Genomic DNA, 26818 nt, shown 5'->3' with positions numbered 1-26818 from the left:
ACCATCCAATCTCGCGGTTCACCAATGTTATTTATTTTGCAACGCTTTAAAAAAAATAATTAAATGTTCAGCTTAAATTAGTTAAGTTAAAAGTTTAATTAAATAAATACTTACGAAAATAACACCGTTTGATATTTCAATTGGGATTTTAAAAAACTTTACGCGTTTTTTTCAGCTTGAAATTATATGGTTATCTCATAAAATTCTTAGGTAATGTACATTACAACAATATATATAAAGTACTTCCTAATAGAGTTTTGAAAAAAAAATAATTATAATTCAGACTTGACAAATGTATTTACATCTTTTCAGACTGCTGACGTCAAGTGTATCAATCGAGCAAATAGGTTACACATTAAGAAGCATAGACGCCTATAAGAGATTATTTCTTTACAATTGTGTTCAAATTTTGTTATTTGGCAATGAAAACTTCATGTCCTGTTCTTGTTTGTATTGAAAGCTAATCGTCTTTTTGTTTTGCAATCTTGTATAAAGGACGAAAAAATCTTCCAAGTTTTTTACAATACTAGATCTGTGTTGTTTTTTCAATAAAATTATATACTTTCAGTAGAAAATGAATGGTATGTTTAAATCTAATATCAAGTTATCATACAATGGTGACTAATGTAAAGTATGGTTAACGTTTTGTAACTTAATTAATTGTTTTGGTTTATGTTTTACAGTATAGAATAACCGGCCTAGGGTTAACTATGTTGTGACCTAATTCTGGCAGGATTTATAACTTTGGGTATTCCCAACTTGAATCTCTGATTTCTTTTACCGTGCTCCAGCGTCAGTTCAGGGTAATCCCCTCTATGACTAAAGACAGGTTAACCCTGCCTTAATAAAAAGTGCACATAACCTTTTCATTTAGATATAGTTGCAAGTGTTGTGATACAGGGCGGAAGTGCAGTGCATAATATAATATAAAAAATAAAACGGCTTTCGGTACTCTTTTATTTTAAACAATAATTACTTTAAGGGAATCATGAACTTATGCAGGTAAACTCAATCCGTTAACTGAACACACTAGAAACCAATATTTCCTTTTTGTTCTTTACAAATTTGTATCTTAGTTTCCAAAAATATAAAATTATTATTATTAATCCTGTGCAACTGCAGTTTTCAAGCCAGTTCAGTTCTGTCCGGCTCTCTTCAGTTCAGTCCAGGTTGTTCCCGCACTCTTTGCCTGGCTTTCTGTAGTCCTCTTCTATGTTTTCGTGGTCTGAGCACTAAAATCAAAATAGTACCAAAATCGCACTTTCTTCTTAATTAAAGTTTTGAAAACCTCAAGGTATAAAAATAAACTATTTTAAAACTGTAATTCATGTGAATTTCCATATTTACTGAAAAATCTGCACTAAAAATTTAATACGATAACAAAATGGGATCGGACGATGAGGTGGAAACCGTTCAATTAGCGAAAGAGATAATTAGAACAGAAAAAGAATGGTTGATTAGGGCTGTTAGGTCATGCTCGCGCGTGGTGACTGGTCGGGACAGCGGTCAGGTCTGGCACAAAAACCATAAGCCTATATGGTGGTTAGACGAAGAACTGGGCAAATGGAAAAACCCCACTACCAACCCTAAAGACGCGAAGAATGCTTTGGTCACCAAGTTTAGAGCGCTCTCGCAAAAGCTTAAAGAAAAGGGAATTTTTCCTGAAGAACTGCTAGAGGAAGAGAGGCTTTGGGAGAAAGGCGATATCAATGAGTTATGTGCGTTAGCAACATCTTCAGTACTGCTGAGTAAAATACGACAAGTTTCTAAAATTGTTGATTATTTATACGATAGATTACCATCAAATAAAATAAATCAAATCAAAAGTGTCAAAACAAATTTATTGGATGCGCAGAATGCTTTGTTGTCAATCACATCTGCAGAACCAGCACAACAGTGCCAGAACAACACAAGGAAACGGCCATGTCCTGGAGACACGATGACAACTTCAAAGGCTAGAAAAGTTGAGCCGATTCATCTTCTTAGCGACATAGAAGATCTACAAGAAATTCATGAACTGAAAATGAAACACGATTTGAAATATTTTACGCCTGGTCTTAGCCTTCCAGCTCCACCAAAATGTGATACAACAAGCGCAATGATTAAATCCGAATTAATCGAGGATAGCCATGGTATCATTGCTGGAAAGTGCTTGCCAAAAGCAGAAAACAGCAGAACAAGTTGTTTATTTTTAAAGGAAGAAAGTAAGAAAACGGACTGCGACTACCAATGCGATGATAATGAATTCACATCTCTAAAATTAAATAATGTTAAATCTTTGAAAAGTCCGGAACAAAATAGTTGTCAATTCATGACCATTGTGGATATTGCTGAAACATCAAACGCTTCGCAAACTTCGATTAATTTTAACAATTCATCGGAGTCTTGGATGGAGTCCAAAAGTTTTTGTGATATTATTGTTACGGTAGCGAAATCCGATTCCCCACCAGATGATATATTTGAAGGTTGTATTGGCAGTCCACTCTCAGAAGACCAGTCTCGAATGTGCGCTAAGGACGGGACATTCAACCTGTTAAAATATGTGGAGTCTGAAGACGATACACAAGATACGAGTATACATTCTCACCTACCATCTATAGTATAACATGCTTGGTAGTGTGTCACTCCCTTATTTACTAAGTTTATGTCCACAGAAATAGAAGATAATTTAAAGAACGCGAAGTTAGCTTTATACGAACTTAATTTGTCTACTTAGTTTCTGAGTTCTAGACAAAAAAAAGTGAATAAAACATAAATCACGTGACGGCTGGTATTTGACCATCTCAATGTACACAATTTTTCAAAAACATTCTTGAGAAAGAAAAAATAAACAAGATGAGAGCGTGTAGGCTTATTTCTTTACAGATCCTCTCCCCCTACCCCCGAAAAAACATGTTTACTCCCCCCAGCCCCCCCCCCCCCGGAAAATTTAGTCCTCCACCCCCCCCCCCCCCCCGACCCAAGGTTCGATATTATGATACATAGAGAGGGCCGTAACGGGTAGCGATGTAATGGGCAAAATAGGCAGCAACATCTTATTAAAGTCCATAGTTATATCAAAGAGAAAAACTTACAATATTTAGAACCATATTTCGATTTGTATATTTATTGCTTATTTATGAGTTTATATTATATTGTGTATAATTGTATATATGAAATTAATCTATTTCCAATAATTTATTTTGATATATCTTTTATGAAGACAAACGTGCACTAATTTATTTCGCCTTAAAAAACGCATTTATTGTTGAATTTTTGTTTGTATTCTTTATAAATAATTAAATTATCTTAAAAAAGATAGTTCATATACACGAATGAGTTTTAATAATACATCGACAGAGTAGTATGGACATAATGGGTTATGGGTGAATCTCGGATGATTTTCGAACTGTTTGTAAATGATTTCAATTGTTCATAACATTCCAAAAGTTGTGTTCTCTTCTTGTGTACATTTTATATTTAAAATTCATTTAGTTTTGAGCCAAAGCATTTTTGTACTTTTATAATTTAATGTAACTAGTTTTTTAACAGTTATTTTAAAATTCGCTTATTATATTACTTAGTTTTATACACATCCTTGCATAACAAATATAAATCCAGTTTTTATACAACTTTTCTCGTGTTAGCTTATCCGAAACATGTTAATCTATGCAGTGGCGCCACTAGGCGGTGTTAGGGGGTGGCTGTCGCCCCGGATAAACACCAACCAAGGGGGTGAAATCAAAAACAAAATTTGCAAATTAAAAACAAAAAGTCTAGTCCATTTAATTTAATTTGGTCAATTTATTTTATTTAATATAGCATCGTACTTGACATCTTAAGCACATGTTGATGTAATGCGACTATGATTTTGGTATGCAAACATAAATCTCGTTGCGTGTGAGTAGATTCTATTAGTTTTTTTTTAAATATTGTTTCTGTTAATGAATGGAGCTCATATTTTTGGATTTACGTAACTTAACCCAATTTTAAAATATAAAATTCCAGTATTTTTTATAGTCTTTATACCAGATGCAATCAATTTTATTTAAATCTCATATCTTTACTTATTTATTTAGGTAACATAGTCATGCTTGTTTGCGAGTAATATCTGGTCAAAATAGTCACGTTTTATTCTGTTGACTTTTTCCGTGTAATGTATGGCTTTATCAAGTTACGACCAAAAGATTGTATGTACACGTGATATCTATATCTTCTTTTTTTTTAAACTTGCCATGTAAGCATTTTATAGAAGCAAAAAATGTGTGAAAGCTGCTTTAAAAGAATTGTTTTCACACGTATATTGAGTTAGCTTTATAAAACATATATGCTGTAATGCTGTGTCTGGTCACTAAGAAAAGAATTTCCTATTATGTTTGGAGCAGAATGATTTTTATTTAAAAATATTTTTTTTCTTTCTGATTTTATTAATTTTTTGTTTGTTAGTTTAAAATGGTTGTAAGCTCAACGCTCAAACAGGCAACAATTATTACAATTTATGCGTTCATTTATTAAAACTATTTCTTATTGTTAAATTGTCTCAATAAATATGCAGCAGTTTACTGTAAATACTTTTATTACGACAAATTTACTTTTGATAATTATAAATATGGTTATAGAATATTATGCTATATGGAATAACATCTCAATTTTATGTATGTTGTATATTATCAACTGTCCACATAAAAAGTTGAATCTATTAAAAGAAATTAACAAATCAAACTTACAACTTGCATTGAAATTTCAAATAAAAGAGATTATAATTTTTGTTATTTTCTTAAAATTTGCTTTTATGAAGCACATAAAAAAATATAATAAACATTCCGAAAAATATTTCACAACGCGTTTGTTTATAATTAATTCTAAATCATTGTGTTGTGTTGTATCTCTTCTTTCGCTAAAAAAAAAACAACAACAAAATATACTTGGTTAAAACCACGGAATTCAACTACCAGCAGTTGAGCTAGTATTTATGTTACAGTTTGAGATACAGCCATCAAGACGCAAGAGAAATAAAAAGGATTTGACAAACAGTTCTCTCGATAATACTATATTTTGTTGTTAACACGTTTTGAGTTTCTTTTAGATACCATACGGGTGCCACTGCACCCTGTCAACTACCCACGCCCACGCTCATTACACACACCCCGCCCCTTCATGATATTAGTCTCCAGATCAACTACCCCATTTAATTTCCTCCCAGCGAGAGTAGCTATTATACAAAGTAAGAAATGAGTTGACAACGTTAGAAATATATCGCCTTCGTGCCTTGCCTAGGTATAGGGCTTGTAAGTCTACGGTCTCGAAATCTACTAGCTGGCAAGTACTAGAACGAGAAGTTGTGACCTACTTACAAGCCCTATTGTATAGAATAGTAAAGATAATAAATGATAAAGAGTAGAACACGCTTTTTCTTCTAGAGAATTTAATAACTTACTATTGACCTAATGTTATATTTAATGACAGCAATAGTTTTAGGGTTAATTTGTAATCGACACTTGGGTAATGTCCTATGTTATTTTTTGAGCAGATGGGGGGGGGGGGTGGTTTACTGGAAGTGGGGGTGCAGTTTTCAAGCCCCGTCGATTCTGTGCGGCTCTATTCAGTTTAGTCCATGTAATTCCCGCAATATTTGCCTGGCTTTCTATAGCCTCTTCTAGGTTTTCTGACCACTAAAATAAAAAAGTACCAATATCGTACTTTCTTCTTAATAAAAGTTTTGAAAACCTCAAGGTATTTACTAAAAAAATTTGCACTAAAAATTTAATACGGAAACAAAATGGGATCGGACGATGAGGTGGAGGCCGTTCAATTAGCGAAAGAGAAAATTAGAACAGAAAAGGAATGGTTGATTAGGGCTGTTAGATCATGTTCGCGCGTCGTGACTGGTCGGGACAGCGGTCAGGTCTGGCACAAAAACCATAAGCCTATATGGTGGTTAGATGAAAAACTGGGCAAATGGAAAAACCCCACTACCAACCCTAAAGACGCGAAGAATGCTTTGGTCACCAAGTTTAGAGCGCTCTCGCAAAAGCTTAAAGAAAAGGGATTTTTTCCTGAAGAACTGCTAGAGGAAGAGAGGCTTTGGGAGAAAGGCGATATCAATGAGTTATGTGCGTTAGCAACATCTTCAGTACTGCTGAGTAAAATACGACAAGTTTCTAAAATTGTTGATTATTTATACGATAGATTACCATCAAATAAAACATCTCAAATCAAAAGTGTCAAAACAAATTTATTGGATGCGCAAAATGCATTGTTGTCAATCACATCTGCAGAACCAGCTGAAAAGTGCCAGAACAACACAAGGAAACGGTCTTGTCCTGGAGACACAATAACAACTTCAAAGGTTAGAAAAGTTGAGCACCTCGTAATCCACGATTTAAAATGTGTTATGCCGGGTCTTAGTCTTCCAGATCCACCAAAATGTGATACAAGAAACGAAATGGTTACATTCGAATTAATCAAGGCTAGCCAGGATATCGTTACTGGCAAAAGCTTGCCAAAAGTAGAAAACAGCAGAACAAGTTGTTTATTTTTAAAGAAGGAAGAAAGTAAGAAAACGGACTGCAACTACCAATCCAATAACAATGAACTGACATCTCCTAATATAAATGTTAAATCTTTGAAAAGTCCAGAACAAAATATGTGTCAATTCATGACCATTGTGGATACTGCAGAAACATCGAATGCTTCGCAAACTTCGACTAATTTTAACAATTCATCTGAGTTTTGGATGGCATCCACAAGTTTTCGTGGTATTATTGATACGATAGTGAAATCAGATTCTCCACCACATGATATATTTGAAGGTTGTATTAGCAGTCCACTCTCAGAAGACCAGTCTCGAATGTACGCCGAAGACGGGACATTTAACCTGTTAAAATACGTGGATTCTGAAGACGATACACAAGATAATATCATAGATTCTCACTTACCGTCTATATTATAACACGCTTGGTAGTGTGCCACTCCGTTATTTACTAAGTTTATGTCCCCAATTGAAAGATAATTTAAAGACCACGAAGTTGATATTATATGAACTACATTTGTCTACTCAGTTTCTGAGTTCGCGACAAAAAGATTAAACCAAAAAATTAAATCATACTACACTTGATAGCTTCTATTTGACCATCTCAGTGTACGAAATTATCAAAACATGTAAGAGAAAAAAAAAAGATGAGGGCGTGTAGACCTAATTCTTTTAAATCTATAATTTCATATTTTTTTACTTTTTTCTAGTAGTGGTAAGTATATCTTTAAAACTCTTATCGATATGAAAGAAAACAGCACACTCAGGGAAAACTGTATGGGAAACTTGTTAAGTTGGAGACGATTGTGCATTTCGTATTCGATGTTGGCAGTGTTTAACTCAGACATCTATCCCTGAAATATATAGAAAATATATACCTTTTCCCCGGGAAAAATTGTCTGAAAGAAACACTGGATGTTAGACTAGCTGTATGATTCTCTACACGTGTTCCTTAAAAAAGAACGAAGAAGAAGAAAGGAAGTTGACATTTTTTTCTGCACATTTGTTTACAAAGGAAACAGACATTTAAAAAATCCTCGCTTTGAAAAAAGCGTTGTGTGTCGATATTGTAATAGTTTGTAGATAAATTATTTTTAATATTTTTATTTACTGGACCGCTCGATACTATGATACTTAGATCCTGCCGTATCGGACAGCAATGTAATGTGAAAATAGGGAGTAAAATCCTTTTTAAGTCCATAGTTATATTAAAGAGAAAAGCAGTTAGGGTCTGCATTAAGAAGACCAACATCATATGGGGGAAAAAATGTAAAATACTTTCTACACATAGAACCATATTTCAATTTGTATATTAGTTACTAAAGTTATTTATAAGCTCTATATTATATTGTATACAATTGTATGTATATGATATTACCTTATTTCTAATAATTTATTTTGACATACCTTTTAGAAAGGCAAACATGCACTAATTTATTTCTCTTAAAAAATCGCATGTATATAAATCCTTAAAAAAATTCATAAAAAACGTTTTAATAACAAGCTTTTATGTAATAATGCACTAAAAAGTAGAAAATAAATTATACACTATTATATAAATTACTATAAAGAAAAGCGTGGGTCACTTTAGTACCGATTGGATACCTTTACTAATATTTGAGAAGAGACCCACGCTTTTCTTTATAGTAATTTAAATAATAGTGTATAATTTATTTTCTACTTTTTAGTGCATTATTACATAAAAGCTTGTTATTAAAACGTTTTTTATGAATTTTTTTTTCAGTACTTTACATGTTTTATTTACAATAGAGTTACATGACTAAAAACCATTGCGCGCCTACTGAACGTGATGGCGCAGCTATTGAACGTACCGTGATGGCGCAGCTATTGAACGTGATGACGCGTGTGGTGTGGTTGGCAAGACATGCCTACTAATTCGGTCCAAATTTTAATTAATTCATAAAAAATTAATAAGGCATCCAACTAAGTCAAATTTAATTTCAGATTGTATTGTCTTCATGTCTTGACCCACGTGTCAAATGTGAAACGTATCGGTCAAGTAGAAGTTTCCGAATTTTCACTCCTGCGTTTCGGTCTAGACAGACTGACGACTGACGACTGACGAGGAAGTGAGTTAAATAAAAGCTTGTAAAAAAAAGAGTTCATTTTATATACAACATATGTGTTTAAATGGTACAACGACAGAGTAGTGTGGACATAACGGGTTATGGATGAATCTCGGATGATTTTTGAACTATTAAGTTTGTACCTGATTACAAAGTGTTCATAACATTCCAAAAGTTGTGTTCTCTTCTTGTGTACATTATGTATTTTTTTTTAATCATGTTGTTTTGAGATAGAATATTATTTGTACATTTATAATTTATTGTATAATAAATGTATAATTTATTTTAACTAGTTTTTAACATTTATTTTAAAATTCTCTTCATGTATTCCTTATTTTTTCACACCTCTTTGCATAACATTTATAAATCCAGCTTTTATAAAACTTCTCTCGTGTTAACTTATCCGACACAATGAAGTTAATCTTTGCAGTGGCGTCGCTAGGTGGTGTGAGGGGGTATCTGTTCTGTTACCCCGGATAACCACCAACCAAGGGGGTGACAACAAAATGAAAATGTGCACATTTTAACAAAAAAATAATTCTAGTCCATTTAATTTAATTTAGTCAATTTATTTTATTTAATATAGCATCGTACTTGACATCTTAAGCACATGTTGATGCAATGTGTCTATGGTTTTGGTATGCAAACTTAAATCTCGTTGCGTGTGTGTAGATTCTATTATTTGTGGTTGTTTTTTTATGTTTGCTTGTTGTTTCTGTTAATGAAGGGAGCTCATATTTTTTTATTTCCTTAACTTGATCCAATATAAAAAAATTCTAGTATTTTTGATAGTCTCTATTCCAGGTGCAATTTTTTTTAAATCTCATATCTTTACCTATTTATTTAGCTAACATAGTCATGCGTGTTTGCAAGTAATATCTGGTCAAAATAGTCACGTTTTATTCTGTTGACTTTTTCCGTGTAATGTATGGCTTCATCCAGTTACGACCAAAAGATTGTATGTATACTTGATATATTAAACCATGCAATTTGTATGCATTTAATAAAAGCAAAAGAACTTTGTGAAAGCTTCTTTAAAAGTATTGTTTTCAAACATATTTTGGGTTAGCTTTATCAAACATGTAGGTAGTGTCATGTCATTAAGAAAATAATCTCCAATTGTGATAGGAGAAGAATGATTTTAATTTAAAAATCTGTCTTTTATTAATATCTTGTTTGCGAGTTTAAAATGGTTGTAAGCTCAACGCTCAAACAGGCAACAATTATCACAATTTATGTGTTTATTTATTAAAACTATTTTTTATTATTAAATTGTCTCAATAAATATGCAGCAGTTTACTGTAAATACTTTTATTACGACAAATTTACTTTTGATAATTATAAATATGGTTATAGAATATTATGCTATATGGAATAACATCTCATTTTTTATGAATGTTGTATATTATCAATTGTTCACATAAAAAGTTGAATCTATTTTAAAAAATTAACAAATCAAACTTACAACTTGCAGTGAAAGTTGAAGTAAAAGAGATAATAATTTTTTTTTTATTTTCTTCAAAATTTGCTTTTATGAACCAAATAAAAAGATTTAATAAAACATTCCGAAAAAATTTCACAACGCGTTTGTTTATAATTAATTCTAAGTCATTGTTGTCACAGGCTTTTTGTGTGACTGGGTTCACGATATAAACTTGTCACAGGCCTTTCTCCTACCTTTTATATTACACATACAAAAATCAAAAGACAAGCCTTCTTTTGCAGTTTTTCATATTTATTTTGTTTTCACACAGGCAGCGTGTACACCTAAGCTACGCCATCTTCTTGCCTCTCTTTTTCACTCCTCGCGCATGCGCACAGCCACTGTCTCCCTGATGCAATCTCACACACACTCCCAAGATACAATCCACCAATATTTCAATGTTATACGCCCTTTCTCCCGTTTAAAAAAATAAATTTATTATTTTTTTTGTGTTATATAGATCAAAGTCACTATAAAATCTTCATGATACATGTAACAGTGAAATGAAAATCATGTTGAAAAAGAAACTTGCTAATGAACATCCTAAATTATTTTATATGTACACTTTTTGAATTAAAACAATGATATTCATAAAATACATGTCAAAGTGTAAAGCGTCACTTATCTTATAAGTATCGCCATTAGGAAAAAGTGTAACTTAGGTAAACCTTCTTAGTTTAGTAAGAACAAATGACTCTAACTAAGGAACATCTCCTCTTAGTGTAACAAACAAAAGAAATCATTAAACCTCACTAAGGAATATTGCCTCTTAGTGTATCTCAAATGAATCTAACTGAGTAAAACTCTATTTTAGTAGAACAAAATTATAGCTATGTAATAGCTCCCATGGGAAAATCATATCCTTGATTTCCCTACTTCACTGGCTGAGGCAAACTCCTCATCATAACATATGTCAATTACCACAACTGTCAGGTCATACTGCCATAATCATGTTCATTTTCATTACTAAATTAAAATAGTGGTAAAACATTTATACAAGTCATTTTATGACTTATTCCTATCTTGCTCACATTTTTAAAATGTTAATGTTCTCTGGAAGTACACATCACATACTACATTATTCAAAATTTCCTTATAAGAATTGGCTGATATGTCTCAGGTCATTATTTTCTTTAGTCAGTTCCATGTTTGTTTTTTCATCTTCAATCTGTCTTGATAAAAAATTCAGCTAGTTTATTGTGCAGTCCCTTTACAGGTTAGCTTTTCTTGACATAATGTTATTAGACAAATCCATTTTCCTTATGAAAGCAATATTTACCAAGTCAAAATTCCAAACACATAGTTAAGCTCTGTTAATTGAATACAATTTTAAACAACAATAGGATCCATTAGCATTACCATATAAGGTGTTAAAGAAATACACAACTGTTCTGTTCATCAACATCTGTTAGCAAAATACAAGGTCCAATAGCAAACTAAACATTTGTTAACACATTATGATAACAAACTCCATTCTTTACTTTAAATGGTTTTCAAACTTACAAATTTTCTCAAAGTCAATAACATGTAAAATGATGTATGTTAGTAGTCCCTATATCACTGATGCTTAAGTACCAATGCACACAACATAAAAAGTAACAGATTTTGTTAGCCAAAAAGGAATGTGTAAAGCTAATCAATGAAATAAATTCTGTTTAAACTGCTGAGGTTGGTGATACAACTAAAAGGTTACAAATTATATTGTTACATCCACTAAACCAGGTTATATATACATGATAACTGATGTTATATATTAAAACTTGAAAGTAAAATCTTAAAGGAGTAGTAAGTTCAGCAAATTTATCCACAAAAATATTATAAAAATTGCATAGTCCCAACAATGCTTTCACTTCTTTCTTTGTAGTAGGGGTTTTGATATTTAATATTTTGTCCTTATTTCCTTCAGTAGGTCTAATTTCTTTATTTCCAACCTTAAATCCTAGGAATTCTACTGTATCTACTCCCACATGCAGTTTCTCTGGTGCTATGGTAAACACATGTTTTCTAAGTCTTTCTAGTAGTTCTTTTAGTGTTTCTATGTGTTCTGCCCATGTGTTATTATGTATACATATATCATCAACAAAGAAGACCAGGTTTTTCATTCCCTCTGTCATTTTATTCATGAATTTTTGGAATGTGGCGGTACTGTTCACAAGTCTGAATGGCATCACCTTCCATTGACATAGACCTTTGCTAAATGTAAAGGCAGTGTATTGTCTTGACCCCTTTTCCAGTCCTATTTGCCAGAAGCTTCTGTTCAAATCACAAGTGGTGAAAATTATGGATTTACTGATAGTTTCCAAAATGTCTTTAGGATCATTCAAGGGTTCAGCATCTATCTTAGTCCTTTTATTCAACTCTCGATAGTCACAACATATCCTTACTTTGTTGTTCTTTTTTCTTACTATTACCATGTGTGATGAGTAAGCTGATTCTGTTCTTTCAATTTGCCAAGACTCAAGTAGAAAATCCAGTTCTGCTTCAACAGCTTCTCTATAAGCAACTGGTACTTGGTAATGTTTCCCTTTCATAGCACTATAATCAGTCAATTCTATTTTGTGTTGAATTGTTTCAGTAAAACCCATTTCTGTAGTAATCACATCCTTGTATTCATTTATCATTTTGTCCATTATGTTTATCTCATTCACTGGGATATGATAAGTCTTAATTTCTTGTGTATTACAGCTTTCACTTATTATAGTACAGGCCATATGTTCTTCTTCTATCAGTTTCTCTGGCTCTACATATAATTTCTTCATTCTGTCTATGTGTATAGGAGTGTTATTTCCCTTTATGTTTATTTCATAATTTACATCAGATAGTTTCTTGATTACTTCAAAAGGTCCTTGAAATGCTTCTATGTTTTTTTTGTCTGGCAGTTTGACAAAAACTAAATCTCCTCTTTCAAAAGTTCTTAGATATCTATGTTTGTTTTTTATATTTCTGTGCCTTTCACTGGCTAACTGTGCATTCTCTTGGGCTGTCTGAACACCATAAAGTATTTTCTCTCTATTCTGGTTTACTAGTTCATGAGGATCAAATTCCTCTTCCTGTTTATTTAATAATTCAAGTTCAAAAGGAGAAAAACCTGTTGACTCATGTTTAGTCTCTCTGTTTGCGAATAATACTTGAGATTGGTTACTTTTACTTTTTTCTAACTCTAACTCATGCTGTCTTTGTTTTTCTCTATTTTCTAATTGTCTTTGTTTTTCTTTGTCTTCGGCCTCCATTTTAACTTCTGCTAGATCTAGTTCCCTATCAGCCTCCCTTTTAACTTTTTCTTTCTCAGCCTCCATTTTAAGTTTTTTTTGTCTCAGCCTTCACTTTAGCTATTTCCTTCTCAATCTCCATTTTTCTTTTAACTTTAGCCTTTTCATCCTCCCTTTTAACTACTTTTTCTTTCTCATCAGCTACCTTCTTTTCTACCCAATTTGCCTTCTCTGCCCCAGTGTATCCTAACGAATCAGCCAACTCAATGTATTTGGCATGGAACTTGAACTCCATCTTAATGAATGATGCAAGCATAGTTATTCAGTTACAATACGAAATCTAGATTTAATTTTTGCCTTCACGGTGTAGAGCACCGACCACTTCTGACACCAAAATGCAGAGCCGGCGTTAGGGGGTGGCGAACGGGGCGGTCGCCATAGGCCCCGCGCTTGAAGGGGCCCCGCGCTTCAGCAATGTCATTGTTATCTGAATTAGTTCGTAAACTTAAAAAAATTGTTGCTGAATTCAATTGGGAAAAACTAAATGGTCGAATGCCGACGTTGTTGATTGTTATAACTGAGGCCACGGTTGATGTTGGTGAGTCCCACCTGAACTGGGACAGGCCGTAATTCGATACAAAAATAGTGTCACACCTCCCCTATGTGTAGGGTACGGTCGCCTGGTATTTGACCTGAGCTGACTGGAGATGGCGGTCGAGAATAAGCCCACGACGTAAAGAGATACCCTATTGTATGCGGACCCACGAAGACGTCCTTTTAGTGAGCAGACGGGATGTCTGTAGTAGACAGTTAATGACCTGATGAACTCTAGTCCTGATTTTCTTGTTGTAGATGTCGTATATGTACAGTGTTTCTTCCAGACTTTTTTCTCCGGGGGGAGGGGCACTTGAAATTTTCGGGGGGGGGGGGGGGACACTGTTAAAAGTATATATTTTCTATATAAATTATATAAATTTCATTTCGTTTTCGGGGGGGGGGCTTGTCCCCCCCCCCCCTCCCCCCGAAGAGATGCCTGGAAGAAATTCTATATGTAGGCCGGTATAACAAAATTAACATTCAGTGTTGCGTGCAGAGGGGTGGGAGGAGGGCGACGGGGGGAGGGGGTGGGGCCTTAGGATCTATATCAGACGGCATTAAACAGAGTGATTTATTATTATTTTTTGGAAGAAAGTTAAAACTGTTGTTACGTTGTGTCACCTTAAGGATTCACCCGTTCAATAATTAAGACAATAATGTTTTTAGTTTTAAAATATTGTATGAATTCTAAACAAATTTTGAAGTCTATATTGTTTTGATACATCAGGCCGAGTTCGCTGTATTGTAAACTTTATTTTCCTAATTATTCGGCACGTGATTAAATTTTCTTAAGTGATTTGGTATGAATTACATAACTGTCAAAAGTGATTTAATATCGTAGCAAAGGAAAAAAAAAACTACGAACATTGGGTTAAAACATGGGAGAGATAAACATCTGTTATTATAGTGGAAAGTTTGGCATTAGCTTATAAACTCCAAAACATTTGTGTTATTATGTTTACATCACATTATATAGGCCTGTATACATACACACACACATATATATATATATATATATATATATATATATATATATATATATATATATATATATATATATATATATATATATATATATATATATATATATATATATATATATATATATGTAGATATATATAATGGAAAGGCCCCGCGCGGATGGTTGGCCCTAGGCCCCGCGTATTCCTAACGCCGGCTCTGCCAAAATGTCACAGGCTTTTTGTGGGACTGGGTTCACGATATAAACTTGTCACAGTCCTTTCTCCTACCTTTTATATTACACATACAAAAATCGGTAAAATCTTAGTTTAGCGTCGTAAATTCGGCCAAAACTAGTAATGTGGGAGAGAGTGAATTAATGAATATGTCATTAAATATGAGTATATTTTCGTATATTTTAATAAAATATTATAAATAATTGAATAATAGATCACCATTGATGGTTAAATCAATTTAAATATCCTGAAATTAATTTTTATCGACCCTGTTCGAGATAGTAAATTTGCTATTAAAAACAGCAGCCATCTTAAGAAAATGTTATTGAGAGTAGCTTCCCTTTCATTTCTATTCATATGAAAATGTATTTAAATATGATCGTCTTGTTGTATAGTCCGTATTACAAAGCATTTTTTTAAATGTGAATTTCCTAACAAACAACTTTATTAATTCTAGAAGCATTGTGAGATGCAACTTGTATCCATGTATTAAATCACGTTTTTTTCTTACTCAGAGGCGTAGCGACCCTTCCCGGGACAAACTTTTCGATTTGCACCCCCCCCCCCCTCAAACTTTCGATTTGCACTCCCCTCAACCTTTCAATTTATTTTTCCAACCCATTTTGGCGCCCCCTAAGGTCGGCGCCCGGGGACATATGTCCCCCCCCCCCCCCGTCCCCCTCGCTACGCTACTGATCTTACTATTACTAAATAGTTGTGAGTTTTTTCTTATTGTTTGAATGTTCACTATTTTCATTTCAGGTTTTTCTTTTCATCAGTTAGTAATTCTATCGTAACTTATGACATTTTTTTTTTACTTCTCTTTACCTTAATTAAACCCCAATCTCCGTCATATTTTTGTCGTCAATGTCACAACAAGTCATAATGTAAAAAATTACGCTTCACTCTGCCTTATCTAAGATCTCTAACCATAATTTTGACAACATTAAATGTTTGTCATCATTTACATATACAAAGAGACCAAATGTATTATCCACCAGCTTCCCTCGTAAAACATCATCTAAAACAATGAGCCCGTCCACCCCTTAAGCGCGTGTTGTCATTATGGTCGATCCCAAGTCTCCACCTGCCAGACACATTTTGGTTATCCTTTGTTGTCAAATCGTCAATATCAAGTACACAAGTGAGTGATATGGGGTTGTCCATAAATGATGTCACAATGATGTCACATATGATTTGCTACGGGAGTGAGTGAAGATTTGTGACGTCAACTCAGGCGGCTTTGCAATTTATGACGTGTCGGTCTCATGAAAGGAGGTGAACGGGGAAAAATACCTAGGTGATTGATGGAGAACCTCTATAATGCTTTGTTCAATCAAAATAACGATAAATAAGCATTAGTATACGTATACCTTGCTTAAAACACAAATGTCGCAAGCCTGCTAGTTTAAGACATTCGGCAAAACGTCCGCAACACATTATCCCCGTCAAAAAGGCTTGCCACCAAATGCCTGCCGACGAATAAGCCGTGTCTAATGCGGGGCGTTAGGAATACGGCCATTAGCATGGGCCACGTTAGAGCACCAGTAAGCTATCGCGCTTTGTAAGATGACGTAAATACTTAAATTCAATTTCGCTAAACTGCGCGAAAATTTAGTAATGTTCCATCGTTTGAGGAAATTTATTTTCTTGGACTTAAATTGAAATATGTTGACTGTCTGGTCTGGCTCTTAATTTCCGAATATCACTTTTAATGTATCAAGATTCAGAACTATAATTTACTTTAATATAAGTGTCATCTTATCGTTTATTGTGGTTTTTATAAAGCGCAGAGCAGCTACGAAATCGGACGGCCATCCTGTTTTCACCAAGCTTCTTTTGGAGCTTAATATGGGTAGTCTAGTTCTATACGGTGTGAGCTTAATACATTTTTAAAGGGCCGAAAGTCTCAAGACAGCAAGCTTGCAGAAATAACTACGTACGTTTAAATGGACGAGTGATAGATGTGTTAGGGGCTGTTTAATGAACACCAACTTATGTAATCAAACTAAACGTCGCGAAAGCGTCAAAAAGGCAATGCTTATTGTTTTTTTTTTCTATAAAATTAGCCTAACGGTCGGCGGTACCGCTACATGACGTCACGTGCGAGCGTTAACTCGGTGACGATGTGCTAAGTGGGGGAATGAAAAAGGTAGGGTTCAAGAAATGCGACTCGGCAAGCTTTTGACATTTCTTGACCTTTCTTAATAGTTTTTTCGTCCTCACTGAGAAAATGGATCACCAATGAATGACGCGTCATACTTCTACAGCTGGTCTTTCTCCCACAACCATCCCGTTTTCACGAGAAAAAAAACCTGACCAGTCTCCAAAATCACATCGCTGAGTTCTTCTCAACCTCTCCCCACCACAAATCAGAATTTCTATCTGAAACAATATGTTCATATGTTTGCTCTGTAATAATGCACGCTGTCATTACTATCTTGAGAGCGACGTCATTTATGAGTGATCTAATATTGATTTGCTTACTGCAAATAAAGTGTTAAAAAGTTCGACCTCCCAACAATTGTTGTGGTCTTGGATGCACACTATTAAGTCTGATATGGTCTATTAGTCATTCATGTCAACTATATTTTTAAAAAAAGAAAAATTACTATACAGGGGGTCATCCATAAATGATGTCACGCTTTTTTTGACGATTTTTACCTCCCCCCCCCTCCCCTCCGTCAAACGTAGTCACAAAAAGCCAGACCCCCCCCTAAAATGACGTCACACCTCAGCCTACACCCCCCCCCCCTCAAAATTGCAGTTGAATTTTTTTTTAACAGCTATATTTTTCCAAAATCTTGTCTGAACTCTGTCAAAATAGAGTATTTTAATCAATTGTTATTAAAATGTATTAAAACAGTTTTTTAAAACGCAAAATAACGTCTAAAATTCGTTTTGTAACATTGCTTTTTTAAAATGCAAAAGTGTGATGTCGCACCATCTGAACCCCTCCCCCTCCCCCTCACACACAACGTCACAAAATTACGGGCCCCCTTCCCCCCTACGAGTGTGACGTCATTTATGGACGACCCCCGGCATATATTAAAACAATACAAAACAATCATATTAAACCACAAAATCAACACAAAAGACATGCGAATAGACAATTTATTGTTTTTAAAACATGGCCGCTGCTTGTATTTACTCATTGTTGTCTCGAACGGGGTAGTTTAAAGTTTATTCCAGGATATTTATGACTGGTTTGGTCTTGGATTGTGATTTGGTATTCAATTATCTGTTATATTATGTAAAATATGACATAAATATGGCCAAATGAAAGAAATATTCATTAGTTACCTTCATCGCACATTACTAGCTAAGTTGGAATTTACGACGCTAAACTACGATTTTACCCAAAAATCGAAAGACAAGCCTTCTTTTGCAGTTTTTCATATTTATTTTGTTTTCACACAGGCAGCGTGTGCACCTAAGCTACGCCATCTTCTTGCCTCTCTTTTTCACTCCTCGCGCATGCGCACAGCCACTGTCTCCCTGATGCAATCTCACACACACTCCCAAGATACAATCCACCAATATTTCACTGTTATAATTGTATTGTGTTGTATCCCTCCTTTCGCTAAAAAAAATATGCTTGGTTAAAACCACGGAATTCAACTACCAACAGTTGAGCTAGTACTTATGTTACAGAGAAATAAAAAGGATTTGACAAACAGTTCGCTGGATACTACTATTTGTTATTGTTTTGCACATTTTAAAGTTTATTTTAGATACTATACGGGGGCCATTGCACACTGTCAACTACCCACGCCCATTACCCCCCCCCCCCCTTCATAATATTAGTCTCCAGATCAACTACCCCATTAAATTTCCTCCCAGCAAGAGTAGCTATTATACAAAGTAAGAAATGAGTTGACAACGTTAGAAACATATCGCACTTTGCCTAGGTATTGTATAGAATACTAAAGACAATAATTTAATGATAAACAGTAGAACAAGTTTTTTCCTCTAGAGAATTTCCTAACTTACTCTTGACCTAATCCTAGCCTTTACATTACGGTTATAATTAATGTCAAGAATAGGTTTAGGGTTAATTTGTAATCGACACGGGGGTAATGTCGTATGTTATTTTTTGGGCAGATGAGAATGGTTTACTGAAAGAGGGGGGTGGCTATTGCTGGGGGTGAAATGACAAGGAGTTATTAACATAATTAATTTCTTGCTCTCTGTCGCATGATAATGAGTATGTGGTTAACAATTATTCTACTTTAATGTAAACAAAAATGTCAACAAATTGAACAAGCTGCTTGTAAACAGAAGCCCCTAACATTTATTAAAGCTTATTTTCCGTGAATATGTATGATTTAAAAAGGTACCTTCCATTATTTAATTTTAAAATCGGGAATTCCTTGTCTGACCCTGTGACGTGTCACCTCAGAGGTTCTAAATTCGTGTTCCTACCGGCCATCAAAATAAAAATAACAGCGGCTTAGCTTTGTGTAGGAGGCGGCAATATGTTGAATTTCCATTCACATTTATAAACATGCCAAAAGATAGAAATGCAAAATATTAGAGGTTGGCTAATTATTCCCAGCCATATCCACCACAAATACACAAAGCCAAATACATCTCTTAATGTACAGCTAATCTTGTGAATATTAATTAACATTTCGTTTTATTGAATTTTAAACAAATTGCGCTGTTCCGGTAATCTTTTCCATTTTTTTTCGAATAGCAGTTTTATTGCCTTTACAACAGTTAACTTACATTGATAAATTCAGATACTAGGTTTACTGTTTTTATATTCTACGTAAGGTAAAGGCGGCTGATACTTAGCTTTAAAAACGTTTCCTTAGATTATTCTAACAATAGTGTTTGCTATAAATATAAATGGCGAAACACTACATTGCGTGTGTGTGTATGTGTTTGTATATGTCTGTGATAATGAGTATATGTGTGTGTTTCTGTGAGAACAAGTGTCTGTGTGGGCACGTACGCACGCACACACACACAAGCAAACTTGGCTTGGTTAACCCTATCATGACCGAATTATGGCCTCACATTTGTTACTTGGTGCAGCACGTTTTCGGGAATTTCTCTACCCCGATAGGTTAAACCTATCGTAGTAGAAGTGAATACATAAACATTAGACTTCTGTCTGCGTGCTGCTAGGGTGACAGCTGTTATGTTACTAAATATTGGGTCGCAGGGTTTAAAGAATTTAATAAAAAATATAATCATTATTATGGTTTTATGATTTTTTTTACTTGGCTAACCCAGCCTAAGTAGAGAGTTTACAAGCGGGTTTTGTTTAGATGTCGTCATTTCAACAGGTGTTGTGTTAAATTATACACGATTGGAAAGTGAGGAAAAAGAGGTGGTGTGAAGTGTTGAATTTATGAAATTTGAAAATAATATATTTGTTGAAAGAAAATTAAAAAACAATCCATAGTGGCTGGCGGTGCTTTGGTGAAGTCAGTTAGAAGTCAGAACTCAGTTAGAAGTAAGTTAGAGGTCAGTTAGAAGTCAGTTAGAAGTCAGTTAGAAGTCAGTTAGAAGTCAGAAGTAAGTTAGAGGTCAGTTAGAAGTCAGAAGTAAGTTAGAGGTCAGTTAGAAGTCAGAAGCAAGTTAGAGGTCAGTTAGAAGTAAGTTAGAGATCATTTAGAAATCAGTTAGAAGTCACAAGTCAGTTAGAAGTCAGTTAAAAGTAAGTTAGAAGTCAGTTAGACGTCAGTTAGAGTGCAACGGTCTCCTAACTTTGTCACTGCCCTACACACGAAAGGTTCTTATGAAATCTTTGCGCCTCCTCACAACCCAATCATTTGCACTGTAGGCCGTCATGTTTGAAAGGGTGAAATTGTAGTGCCTCCCCAAACCTCACTCTCTTGCTCTATAGACCGTCATGTTTGAAAGGGAAATTTACTTTTTTAAAATATATTGCGTATTATGAGTACCTTTTAGGTGAAGTAGAGTTTATTTGTTTCTTTGACTTCGGCATGTGAAGGGATTGTGCGGTCAACACTTCTTCTCTTCTTCTTCTTCTTAATCCCGTTAGTGCCCTAGACACATGTGTCAGATGAAGTAGAGCTCATCTGATTCTTTAGACCTCGGCATATGAAGGGATATTGTGGTCAGCACTCTGCACAGCCGCCTTTGTTTCCCTAACGTAAGTTAGGTACCCATAAGACCTGGGTGGACTCAGGGATGCTAGGCCACGCCGTCCCTGCGGTCAGCACTACGCCAAACCAATTATACTCTTCTAACTTCCGCCAGGCACCCATCAAAGCTGGGTATACTCAGGAACGTCATTTGAACACAAGTGAGTGAAATAATTTCGAGACATCCAGGTCATAGATCCAAAGCCTACCTCGTTGTTCAATATGCTATTTAAAATTTACTGTTATCACATTTCATGCCCAATGTAATCTCGTGTTTACGTGTTTATTTACACTAAATGCAAATTGGTGCGTGTTAAAATAAACTCGAAAATCTTCCTCTACCTGTCATCTATTAGAGTAAAAGTTCCCAATTCACAAATAAAGTAGAGCTCATGTGTTTCTTGACATCGGCATATGAATTGATGGTGTGATCAGCATTATACCAAGCCACCTCTACTTTCCCTAATGTGTCTTAGGTACCCATTAGAGCTGAGTGGGCTCATGGACGGTCTGCAATAACAATAAAGAATCCGCTACACATTGACATTCAATATGTGTTTCGTGATCCTTCGGTATCATTGATAAAAATAAATTACTAATGAGATTAAACAGCATACATAAAAGCAAAGAAGTAATAATAGCAATGTTTATCTTTTATTACAAAACATTATCATCAGCGTCAAATATACACACACACAAAGAACAATGATAAGATGTATTTATAATTTGCTGTAAAGAACGTTTTTATCTTTGACTTTTGACACTAGCTTAAATTGATAACATAGATTAATGTTTTTAATTGTTTTTTCTCAAAGGAGGAAGGAACTATATTTATTATATCCCTCACATCGAGCTTACAGCAAATATCTATATATATAAAGCAAAGTTGTCAGGTGCCCGATAGGGCACTTCCCGGCGCCGCAGGCGGGTCAAATTTAGCACGATGGTGCCTTGGGTCGATAGAACACGAGGGCCGGTGACGGTTGGCCGAAAAGTCGAGGGAGAGGGGGTCAAAACTGACCTCGACTGACCGGCGCCTTATATGGGCTATATTACGAAAAAAAAATTTCCTCCGACGACCCCCTTGAAATTTTGTGAGGTGGTAGGTGTCTCAAAAAACTCGGCATATCTGGGAAAACTTCGTAAAGGGGTCAAAACTGACCAGTCGTATTTCCCTATATAATCTTTGTATTTTATGGGGAAAACAGAGGGTCATTTCAAAACGGATTTTAGGGCACTTACCCTCTTTACATCTGGCTAAGTTTTGGCATGCTTATAGGTAAATGGCTTGGCCGTAGGGCAGACCTGTCGGTTTGACTAAAAGCCCTCGACGAGGGCTAAAAAGTGACCGCGAGTGAAATTCTCTTTATGTGAGCTCTATTACGAAAAACAATTTCCTCCGACGACCCCCTTGATATTTTGTGAGGTGGTAGGAGAACGCCTTGGGGTGTCACAAAAAACTCGCCATGTCCGGGAAAACTTCGTAAAGGGGTCAAAACTGACCAGTCGTATTTCCCTATATAATCTTTGTATTTTATGGGAAAAACAGAGGGTCATTTCAAAATGGATTTTAGGGCACTTACCCTCTTTACATCTGGCTAATTTTTGGCATGTTTATGGGTAAATGGTTTGGCCGTAGGGCAGACATGTCGGTTTCACTCAAAGCCCTCGACGAGGGCTAAAAAGTGACCGCGAGTGAAATTATCTTTATAAGAGCTATATAACGAAAAAACATTTCCTCCAACGACCCCCTTGAAATTTTGTGAGGTGGTAGGAGAACACCGTGGGGTGTTAAAAAAAACTCGGCATATCTGGGAAAACTTCGTAAAGGGGTCAAAACTGACCAGTCGTATTTCCCTATATAATCTTTGTATTTTATGGGAAAAACAGAGGGACATTTCAACGCGAATTTTAGGGTACTTAAACTCAGTATATCTGGCTAATTTTTTGCATACTTTTAGGTAAATGGGTTGACCTTTAGGAGAAACTGTCGGTTTGACTCAAAGCCCTCGACGAGGGCTAAAAAATGACCGCAAGTGAAATTCTCTTTATATGAGCTATATTACGAAAAAAAATTTCCTCCGACGACCCCCCTTGAAATTTTGTGAGGTGGTAGGAGAACGCCTTGGGGTGTCACAAAAAACTCGGCATATCTGGGAAAACTTCGTAAAGGGGTCAAAACTGACCAGTCGTATTTCCCTATATAATCTTTGTATTTTATGGGGAAAACAGAGGGTCATTTCAAAACGGATTTTAGGGCACTTACCCTCTTTACATCTGGCTAAGTTTTGGCATGCTTATAGGTAAATGGCTTGGCCGTAGGTAAAAAGACCTGTCGGTTTCACTCAAAGCCCTCGACGAGGGCTAAAAAGTGACCGCGAGTGAAATTCTCTTTATGTGAGCTCTATTACGAAAAACAATTTCCTCCGACGACCCCCCTTGAAATTTTGTGAGGTGGTTGGAGAACGCCTTGGGGTGTCACAAAAAACTCGCCATGTCCGGGAAAACTTCGTAAAGGGGTCAAAACTGACCAGTCGTATTTCCCTATATAATCTTTGTATTTTATGGGAAAAACAGAGGGTCATTTCAAAACGGATTTTAGGGCACTTACCCTCTTTACATCTGGCTAATTTTTGGCATGTTTATAGGTAAATGGTTTGGCCGTAGGGCAGACATGTCGGTTTCACTCAAAGCCCTCGACGAGGGCTAAAAAGTGACCGCGAGTGAAATTCTCTTTATAAGAGCTATATAACGAAAAAACATTTCCTCCAACGACCCCCTTGAAATTTTGTGAGGTGGTAGGAGAACACCGTGGGGTGTTAAAAAAAACTCGGCATATCTGGGAAAACTTCGTAAAGGGGTCAAAACTGACCAGTCGTATTTCCCTATATAATCTTTGTATTTTATGGGAAAAACAGAGGGTCATTTCAACGCGAATTTTAGGGTACTTAAACTCAGTATATCTGGCTAATTTTTTGCATACTTTTAGGTAAATGGGTTGACCTTTAGGAGAAACTGTCGGTTTGACTCAAAGCCCTCGACGAGGGCTAAAAAATGACCGCAAGTGAAATTCTCTTTATATGAGCTATATTACGAAAAAAAATTTCCTCCGACGACCCCCCTTGAAATTTTGTGAGGTGGTAGGAGAACGCCTTGGGGTGTCACAAAAAACTCGGCATATCTGGGAAAACTTCGTAAAGGGGTCAAAACTGACCAGTCGTATTTTCCTATATAATCTTTGTATTTTATGGGGAAAACAGAGGGTCATTTCAAAACGGATTTTAGGGCACTTACCCTCTTTACATCTGGCTAAGTTTTGGCATGCTTATAGGTAAATGGCTTGGCCGTAGGGCAGACCTGTCGGTTTGACTAAAAGCCCTCGACGAGGGCTAAAAAGTGACCGCGAGTGAAATTCTCTTTATGTGAGCTCTATTACGAAAAACAATTTCCGACGACGACCCCCCTTGAAATTTTGTGAGGTGGTTGGAGAACGCCTTGGGGTGTCACAAAAAACTCGCCATGTCCGGGAAAACTTCGTAAAGGGGTCAAAACTGACCAGTCGTATTTCCCTATATAATCTTTGTATTTTATGGGAAAAACAGAGGGTCATTTCAAAACGGATTTTAGGGCACTTACCCTCTTTACATCTGGCTAATTTTTATCATGTTTATAGGTAAATGGTTTGGCCGTAGGGCAGACATGTCGGTTTCACTCAAAGCCCTCGACGAGGGCTAAAAAGTGACCGCGAGTGAAATTCTCTTTATAAGAGCTATATAACGAAAAAACATTTCCTCCAACGACCCCCTTGAAATTTTGTGAGGTGGTAGGAGAACACCGTGGGGTGTTAAAAAAAACTCGGCATATCTGGGAAAACTTCGTAAAGGGGTCAAAACTGACCAGTCGTATTTCCCTATATAATCTTTGTATTTTATGGGAAAAACAGAGGGTCATTTCAACGCGAATTTTAGGGTACTTAAACTCAGTATATCTGGCTAATTTTTTGCATACTTTTAGGTAAATGGGTTGACCTTTAGGAGAAACTGTCGGTTTGACTCAAAGCCCTCGACGAGGGCTAAAAAATGACCGCAAGTGAAATTCTCTTTATATGAGCTATATTACGAAAAAAAATTTCCTCCGACGACCCCCCTTGAAATTTTGTGAGGTGGTAGGAGAACGCCTTGGGGTGTCACAAAAAACTCGGCATATCTGGGAAAACTTCGTAAAGGGGTCAAAACTGACCAGTCGTATTTCCCTATATAATCTTTGTATTTTATGGGGAAAACAGAGGGTCATTTCAAAACGGATTTTAGGGCACTTACCCTCTTTACATCTGGCTAAGTTTTGGCATGCTTATAGGTAAATGGCTTGGCCGTAGGTAAAAAGACCTGTCGGTTTCACTCAAAGCCCTCGACGAGGGCTAAAAAGTGACCGCGAGTGAAATTCTCTTTATGTGAGCTCTATTACGAAAAACAATTTCCTCCGACGACCCCCCTTGAAATTTTGTGAGGTGGTTGGAGAACGCCTTGGGGTGTCACAAAAAACTCGCCATGTCCGGGAAAACTTCGTAAAGGGGTCAAAACTGACCAGTCGTATTTCCCTATATAATCTTTGTATTTTATGGGAAAAACAGAGGGTCATTTCAAAACGGATTTTAGGGCACTTACCCTCTTTACATCTGGCTAATTTTTGGCATGTTTATAGGTAAATGGTTTGGCCGTAGGGCAGACATGTCGGTTTCACTCAAAGCCCTCGACGAGGGCTAAAAAGTGACCGCGAGTGAAATTCTCTTTATAAGAGCTATATAACGAAAAAACATTTCCTCCAACGACCCCCTTGAAATTTTGTGAGGTGGTAGGAGAACACCGTGGGGTGTTAAAAAAAACTCGGCATATCTGGGAAAACTTCGTAAAGGGGTCAAAACTGACCAGTCGTATTTCCCTATATAATCTTTGTATTTTATGGGAAAAACAGAGGGTCATTTCAACGCGAATTTTAGGGTACTTAAACTCAGTATATCTGGCTAATTTTTTGCATACTTTTAGGTAAATGGGTTGACCTTTAGGAGAAACTGTCGGTTTGACTCAAAGCCCTCGACGAGGGCTAAAAAATGACCGCAAGTGAAATTCTCTTTATATGAGCTATATTACGAAAAAAAATTTCCTCCGACGACCCCCCTTGAAATTTTGTGAGGTGGTAGGAGAACGCCTTGGGGTGTCACAAAAAACTCGGCATATCTGGGAAAACTTCGTAAAGGGGTCAAAACTGACCAGTCGTATTTTCCTATATAATCTTTGTATTTTATGGGGAAAACAGAGGGTCATTTCAAAACGGATTTTAGGGCACTTACCCTCTTTACATCTGGCTAAGTTTTGGCATGCTTATAGGTAAATGGCTTGGCCGTAGGGCAGACCTGTCGGTTTGACTAAAAGCCCTCGACGAGGGCTAAAAAGTGACCGCGAGTGAAATTCTCTTTATGTGAGCTCTATTACGAAAAACAATTTCCGACGACGACCCCCCTTGAAATTTTGTGAGGTGGTTGGAGAACGCCTTGGGGTGTCACAAAAAACTCGCCATGTCCGGGAAAACTTCGTAAAGGGGTCAAAACTGACCAGT

This window comes from Physella acuta, unplaced genomic scaffold (assembly GCF_028476545.2).
Source record: "Physella acuta isolate Inbredline_101_S28 unplaced genomic scaffold, ASM2847654v3 ptg000875l, whole genome shotgun sequence".
Classification (NCBI taxonomy): Eukaryota; Metazoa; Mollusca; class Gastropoda; family Physidae; genus Physella; species Physella acuta.
This window is presented reverse-complemented; position numbering follows the sequence as displayed.